We start from the raw sequence: 8,816 nt of genomic DNA, 5'->3' as shown, positions 1-8,816 counted from the left end.
GTGTGGTGTGTGTGTGTGTGTGTGTGTGTGTGTGTGTGTGTGGTGTGTGTGTGTGTGAGTGTGTAGGCAGAGGCAAAATTGTCAAGTACCATCTACTGTATTTTTGTTTACTTATTTATATTGTTTTTGAGACAGGATTTCTCTGTGTAGCTCTGGATATCCTGAAACTCTCTCTATAGACCATATCACCCTTCAACTCAGAGATCCACGTGCTTCTGCCTCCCTAGACCTGCCATTAAAGGCTTGTGCCACCACTACTGGACTTTTAATTAATTAACTAATTAATTACGTTTATTTTTTACCCACCTTATTTTTTGAGATGATGTCTTTCATTGGCTTGGGACTTACCAGGCCAGTAGATTAGCTTGCAGCAAGCCTTGGGTATCAGATGGTCCTTGCCCCTCCTCAGTGCTCTGCTTACAAGGACCTACCATCACCCTAAAGATTTTTTTCTTGCAAGATGCTAAAGATTCATTTCTGTTGCAGTGTAAAGTATCTGAATAAAGGCAACTTAGAGGGAAACATTTTGTCATGTATTCTGTATCTCTTCTTTCCTTTCACGGCCCCCTTCTCAATTCACTATATATACACAAATTTAAATCTAGTTTCAGCATATAAAGAAACATATAGCATTGGTCTTTATAAATTTGATTTGTCTAACTCACATCTTAAGGGTTTCTATGACTGTGAAGAGACACCATGACCACAGCAAGTCTTATAAAGAAAGGATTTAATTGGGGCTGGCTTACAGTTTCAGAGGTTCAGTCATGATGAGAAGCGTGCCCACATGCGTCTGCTGGAGAAGGAGCTGAGAGTTCTTCATCTTGATCCACAGGCAGCAGAAGGAGACTGTGTGTCACTCTGGGCGTGGCTTGAGCATCAGGGATCTCAAATCCCACCCACACAGTGACACATTTACTCCAACAAGACCACACCAAGTTTAACAAGGCCATACCTCCTACTAGTGCCAATCCCTATGGGCCAAGCATTCAAACACATCAATCTTAGGGGAGCCACTCCTATTCAAACCACCACAACTTAACATAGTGACTTCCAGATTTCTAGTTGTAGTTGTTTCTCTGAAAAATGCCTTAATTTCACTTTTCTTTGCATATGAATAAAATTCTTCTGCATACATGTGCTGCATTTTCTTTAGTCATTCCTCTGTTGGTGGGCTGTGTTGTGTTGATTTGCACTGGTTCCGTTCCTTGGCTGTTGTGAATAAATATGATGTGCAAGTGTCTCTGTGGTAGGACACACCGTGTTTTGGGATACACAGTGGTAGTAGGATGCTTCTGCTTTCACTTTATAAGACGCTTCCATACTGGTCTCCTGAGTGGCAGCACCAGTTTACACTCCCATCACAGGGAATAAAGTTTCCTCGGTTTCTGAATCTATATTTGCTGTCTTTATTTTCTTGATTATAGCCTTTCTGAGAGCAAGATGAGAACTTACTGGTTTAATTTGCATTTCTCTGCCTTTGGAAACCTTTAAAAGTATTTATTGGTCATTATATATTCTTTTCAGAACCATCCAATCAGCTCATTAAAGCATTGATCGGACCCAGAAGATGTTCCAACTGGTAAGAAGGACACATGCTCCACTATGTTCATAGCAGCCTTATTTATAATAGCCAGAAGCTGGAAAGAACCCAGATGCCCCTCAACAGAGGAATGGATACAGAAAATGTGGTACATTTACACAATGGAGTACTACTCAGCTATTAAAAAACAATGAATTCATGAAATTCTTAGGCAAATGATGGAACTAGAAAATATCACCCTGAGTGAAGTAATCCAATCACAAAAGAACACACATGATATGCATTCACTGGTAAGTGGATGTTAGCCCAGAAACTTGGAATACCCAAGATACAACTCAGAGACCACAATAAGAAGGAAGACCAAAGTGTAGTTACTTCGGTCCTTCTTAGAAGAGGGAACAAAATACCCATGGGAGAAGATACAGAGACAAAGTGTGGAGCAGAGACTGATGGAAAGGCCATCCAAAGACTGCCCCACCTGGGAATCCATACATATAAAGTCACCAAACCCAGACACTGTTGTGGATGCCAACAAGTGCTTGCTGAAAGGATCCTGATATAGCTGTCTCCTGAGATGTTCTGCCAGAGCTGAACATATACAGAGGTGGATGTTCTAGGCCAACCATTGGACTGAGCACAGGGTCCACAATGGAGGAGCGAGAAAAAGGACCCAAGGAGCTGAAGGGGTTTGTAGCACCATAGGAGGAACAACAATATGAACTAACCGGTACCCTAGAGCTCCCAGGGTCTAAACCACCAACCAAAGAATACACATGGTGGGACTCATGGCTCCAGCTGCATATGTAGCAGAGGATGGCCTTTTTGGGCATCTGTGGGAGGAAAGGCCCTTGGTACTGTCAAGGCTCTATGCTCCAGTGTAGGGGAATGCCAGGGTCAGGAAACAGGAGTGGGTGGAGCAGGGGAAGGAGGAAGAGGATAGGGGGTTTTGGAGGGGAAACCAGGAAAGGGGATAACATTTGAAATGTAAATAAAGAAAATATCTAATTAAAAAAGGAAAAATTATTTAATTGTATGTGTATGTAAACCATGTACATGCATAAGCCTTGGAGGTGAGAAGAGTCATCGGGCTTAAGCCATGGTTGTGGTCTGCCATGTGGGAGCTGGGAACGTGTTCATTTTTATAAAGTGAAATAATTATGAATTGAATCAAAAGAGTGTAAGATAGAATGATGGGTATATTTAGTTTCAGTTCACATGAATAAAGTTATATATTCCTTCAGGTCTCAAAAAATGTTTGATTGGATGATTTATTTTGGAGGGAAGTGTTTTTGGAGGGTTAAAAACTTTATTCTAGACATAAAACTCTCACTTGATACATAGCTGGCCAGATTTCCCCATTCTGCTGTTGTCTCTTCATCCTGGCTATTACTTCTTTCAATGTACTTTAATTTTGTGTGATCCCATTTATTACTGGTATTTTTTATGCCATTGTGAATAGGACATTTCAGAGTCTTCAAGAAGTTGTGTAATTTTCTTGATTTGAATTCCTCTGTCATCTGATAAACACAAGACATTGTTTCAGCTCTTTGCATGTGCTAAAACGTTGTGGGCTAGCACATGGTCTACTTTAGAGAAGGCGTCAAAGCTTTTGTGAAGTATGTGTACTTTGTATCTGATAGAATCTTCTGTAGACAGAACATCATGTGTATTGTATGGATAAATCACCTGTCAGTTAAAAGGCCTTTATGGCCTATGGCCTATGGCATAGGCAGGAAATAAAAGATGGGACATAGGGAAGAAAACGAATTCTGGGAGAGGAGAAGGCAGGGAGATACACCAAGAGATGTGACAAGATGGTTGCATGGTACCTGAGCACAGGCAACCAGCCATGTAGCAGAGTGTAGGCTATAATATATGGGAATTTTAAAGCTATATCTCATCAGAGAAGAGCCTAGCTATATGGCCAAGATATTTGTAATATATTTTGAGTCTCAGTCCTATTTCTGAGAGCATGGGGCTGAGAGGAATAACCAGAACCCAACCACAACATAAAGTCACCCAACCTGGGGCAACAATATGTTGTTGAAAATATTTATCACAATCTGGGGGGTTATATACCTCCTTTGACCACTTGGTTCCTGGATAAAATACACACACAATCTTTCTATTTATAGTAAGCCCTAATCAGCAAAAAAGCTAGGCAGATATCTATCCTCTATGCTGTTATATCTATTTCTCAGCCAATAATCCCATTTTACAAATGGCCATGTTTTGCCTGGCCTACTTTTAACACTGATTAGCCAAACCACCTGGCCATTATTTTAAGATACACAAACTTTCTTTTTTCTCTCGTGGTTCTCCTCTGACCCCAAGCCTATGAACCATAAACCCCACCTATGTCATTTCTGCCCAGCTATTGGCTGTCAGCATCTTTATTCACAGATCGGGGAAACTTGTGGGACAAGGTCATATGACATCATCTGGGTCTATGTGCAATCTCTGGGAACAACCAGTATTTAGCATAGCACAAGTCCAAACCTCAACAGGGGAACTATATCTGCTATCAGGTGTAGTTAAAGTTACTTTTGATGAAGTTTCTAAATGAAACTGAGATACTGACATCATTCACCTGTGCTGTGTCTGGAGCTCTGGGACCTTTCATGCTCATTGGAGCTTATTTATGAAGCTGGGAGCCAGGTACTCAGGGCATGCTATCTCTGAGTGTCAGGTCTCCCTGATGAACTGTCCCCACTGATGGCACAATGAACACTTCTCTTTTATCTCTTGTCACTAATTTTGGTTTGAAATCTACTTCATCAGCTATTTACCTGAATACTTTGTAACTTCATGATACATTCTGGATTGGTTTTGTTAACTTTTCGTTTGTTTTATATTCATTGGTAATGCAGCCATGGGCATTAATACATTTGATATGCATTTCTTTGTCTCCTACCGTTTGGTGTCATTACTGGTATAGAATCTGCTCTTTCCTCTCTAATCAGACTGGGGATAGAGCACTTGAGAGGAAGCTGTGCTAATGAGAGGCTAAGACACAGCACAGCAAACAACAAACAACAAACATGGAAATGCAAAGCTTCTTCAAAGAACCACAACTCCTCGGTCATTGAATTCCAGGATACAGAAATAGATAAAATTATGGAAGAGATTTCAAAACTTTATTAGAAGAATGACCAGAAATAGATAAAGACAAGCAGACGATGAATTCAACCAAAGGCCCGGAGAAGAAATTCAGCAGCATAGACCAAAGAGTGAACAACATGGGCAAGAAAGTCAGTGATGGGGAAGAAAAACTAAGTAAGGAAGTTTAGACTTGAGGGAAAAAAATCAAGAAATTAAAACCTCAAGTAATATACAAATCCAAGGGGAAGGAAAGATAGCCAATAGACTTGATCAATTAGAAGAAAGAAGAACAGGAATGAAGGAGAGGGTCATGTTACATTCAAACTTTTCAAGAACAATTCTACACAAGCACATAAGTATATGAGTTTCAAAAATAAGATAAAGTCAAGTTGCATAGCAAGAAAGAGGGAAACGTGGACAAAAACAGTAAAAAGAAGAAAAGAGAGAGAAGGAAGAATGACTGCTCAACAATAAAAATGCATAAAGAAAAAATTTAAATTATGAAAGGGAATTTTTTTTAAAAACCCATTTTTTAAATTCAGTAAGGTAAAACAAAACATTTAAAATATGGGGAAAAGAGAGTCATGCACAGGCGGCAACAGAAAGGAATGAAGTAAGGAAAAGAGAGGGGGAAAGGGAGGGAGGGAGAAAGGGAGGGTGGGTGAAGGAAGGAAGAAAAGAAGGAAGGAAGGAAGCGGGAGGGAGGGAGGGAGAGGGAAGGAGGGGGAGGAGGCGAAGCTGGACCAGTAGGCCTTTGAGATTGGAGGTGGCCGCTGTAAGCGTGAGGAGGAGGGGGAAGCTGGAGTGAGACTTCAGGACCTTGGGTCTGTACAGTGTTAAACCGACAGCGGTCAAGTGTCTGGTGTTTCACCAGAGTTGTCTTCTCTTTAGAAATTTTCGTTCTCTGCACAGCAAGGCACTCTGTCGGCCACACTTAACTTTGTGGATTAGGCAATTCTGTCGTCCTCCAAGCTGGGAAGTGTCTCCCAAGTGTGATGTAAGTGTGAGAGGCAAGCATGACACTGACATCTGTACAAGGACCCATCTTCATCCCCTCAAGATCCCCTAAGTATTCTCTTGCAGGGAAGTTAACTGTGTAACTGGAGATGTCAAGTAGACCCTGCTGGTCCTTCAGGGTTCTGAGCACTACAGCAGTGAGGGCTGGTAGATGACTCTAGAGGTTGGCCCACGCTCTGACCTCAGGCTTCGGGCTTTGAAGTCCTTAGTTACTTTTGGGGATGAAACCTGCTCCTTGTCACTTAGATAGGGCTGCCACCACCACCACCACTGTCACCACCACCACTGTGCCCTTCAATTTCTGAGCTGTCCTGTTGCTATCTATCTAACCTCTTTGACTGGTCAGCGTCCGGCTTCCCTGTTCCCTACATCTGCTTCCCACCCATCCCTCACTTAAACTCTGTCACTGGAGCAGATTCAATGCACACTTTCTGGATGACCGCTGTTCCCAGTCCTCGGGTCTCTAGGGTGGTTCATTATTAAACAGTAGGTTTCCTTTAAAAATTAAGCCCAGCCACTGTCCTCTAACTCACAAAGAAAAATAGCATAGCATTCCTTCCTACTGCTGCCTTATTCCTCCTTTGTAGGAATTGCTGTATCAGTGAAATTCACCACAGGCTTGCGAGGGCTGCACACCTGTCCCACTTGCCAGTGTCTCTTCACCTGGGCTGCCCAGCTAATGTTTGAGATAAGGCTTTCTCGCCTTTACCTTGTCGGTCAGGCGCCACACAGCAAGTGCTATTTGGCTAGGCTTACTTCTGGTTCACTGTCTGTGTGTTTCCCCATACTTAATTATTCTAGCACACCTTGGCCAGTTTCTAAAGCTCACTCCTTTTCATGTTCTTTGAAACGGCCTGCTTTTCTTTATTGACTCTTTATTGGTCACAGAGGTATCACCTGGTCTATCTTATCCAGAAATCTTTAGCATTAATTATTTACATAAAACTGTGTATAGTTTAAAGTCTAAAACGTCAGGATAAGAGCTGGGCATAGTGGAGCATGCCTTTAATCTCAGCGCTTGGGAGGCAGAAGCAGACAGATCTCTGTAAGTTTAAGGCCAGCCTGGTCTACAGAGTGAGTTCCAGGCCAGCCAGGACTTTGTAGAGAAACCCAGTCTTTGAAAATAAAAATTGAGATAAATAATATTTAAATGTATGAGTAATTATCAAATACAAGGCCATGAAGAGTTGAGTGTCAAGGGTCCAGAGGGAGGTCCTAGAAGTTCTGATGTCACCCGGCAAGCGTGGACACCCGTTCTTTCTGGTTCTTTCTGTGTGTGCTGAATGTCGGGGATGAAACCCAGGTGTGCCCGTGCCAGCCAGCACTATCACTGAACTAGGCCCCAGCCTGGACACCTACGCTACTGCTGCCCACTGCAGACCCTACCTGGACCCTCACTGAACCTGTGCCGGGTCCTGTACATAAGAACCAAACAGAAGGGGCCAGAAGGAGTGCCTGCCTTACAACACCTTTACTAGTGTCACAGAATTTGTCACAAAGAGACACTCAATGTTTTTCCCAAACTTGGTGCATTTTCCCTGAGTGGTTTCAGAAGCTCAGACAATTTCCTAATTGTCTTTGAGAATCCCCCTTCCCGTGAGTGTTGCTATTGCAGATTGAGTCTTATCCTTGCACTTCACCGAGTCTTCATAGACACGTCCAGGATCCAAGGAAAATACAGAGAAATGGTCTGAGAGCAGGACTCATTCTTCCCCCTAAGTAAATGCCATTATTCACCTGTGACTGGGGCTCAGAGAAACAAAGCAAGCCTTTTATCCCTCTGCCTCCCTGACAGTCTGCACTGTGCCTGCCTTGTCTACGAACGGCTTCCTCCACACAGGAAGCACCTGACATGGCACAGTGAGTTTCAAACTAGTCATTATTTTTATTTGGCTGGGTAGCACCAAGTGACTGACTCCAAAACAGGGAGAAGGTCGGGACAACCCATGTCGTGGTGAGGACAGCGTATTGATCACCTCACCTGAGTGAACTTGCACAATTGAAACAATGTTATAAGTGTAATCCTAGGTCTTCAAGTCAACTTTACTTTAACAACTTTTGGGGGTATCCATAAAATAGATAAGTAAAGAATGCCACCCCTGTCTCTCCCAAATATCTTGGTCTCCTTGGTAAATAAAAATGCTATAGTGCATTCCCGGCTCGTAATGTGCCAGCTTCTTTGTGCATGGTATTTCTGGGTTCTTCAGGTTTGAAAGGCAAGGATTATCTTGTCCATTTATAGACGAGGAAGCAGAACCGCAGAAGGGTTTAGAGCCATCTGCAAGGTTACAGATCAAGGTCAAAGTCAAATCAGACCCTGAGATCCAGGATCACACAGGAGATCGTCTCTCATATAAGACATCAACCATGTCTGGCTCCCAGGGGGCAGATTTTCAGTTTTAATACTTAAGGTCTGACCACATTTTCCTTATAATTAGTGATCTCAGGAAACTAGTTTCCTTTGTCCCCATGTCCCAATAACATCCATAAATTATAGCATCTCACCCCGTGCCTTGAGTATTGCATCAGAGAAGGCAGATGGAAGTGCCTGGGACTATTGACTTGCTTCTCAGGCTAGCGTCATATGTGGATTTTACTCTGTCGAGTACAGCCCCCACATATCTGGCTTAATAGAAACAAAGCTACCCAGTAAAGCCCTGTATGGATGCAGTTGGAATGAACTAAAAGAAAGGATCCGTGAGGACAAAGAAAACTGGGCTTTGTGTCCCAACAGTTCCAAGCCTGAGGTCACATGTCATAGGGTGTGTGCGATATGTATACTCCAGCACCTTTAGGTCATTCTCCTCTACTTACCTATATAAGAGTGGCTCTATGGTATTCTGAGCTGTTTTACTAACAGTGCTGTGTGCTCTCTGGTTGCACATCTTGGGTCTTCCATCACATTATTAGACGACTCTAATTCTCCTAATTATTAAGTTATATTTGATGGAGACGAGATGATCTCCAGCTTCAGTGTCCCTTTAAGGAGGTTCAACCCCTGGAAGTGGAAACTAAGAGCTGCACCCCCAAGGACACCAGCTATGGGGAGAGCCGCTCTTGCACTTGGTTGGCCATGATTTAGGAAAGGTCCTTATTTCCCTCACTGTAACCTATTAACATTTCCTCGGTGATACCCCCTGTGTGTGCCATTACC

This window comes from Mus caroli, chromosome 3 (genome assembly GCF_900094665.2).
Source record: "Mus caroli chromosome 3, CAROLI_EIJ_v1.1, whole genome shotgun sequence".
In the NCBI taxonomy this organism is placed as follows: domain Eukaryota; kingdom Metazoa; phylum Chordata; class Mammalia; order Rodentia; family Muridae; genus Mus; species Mus caroli.
This window is presented reverse-complemented; position numbering follows the sequence as displayed.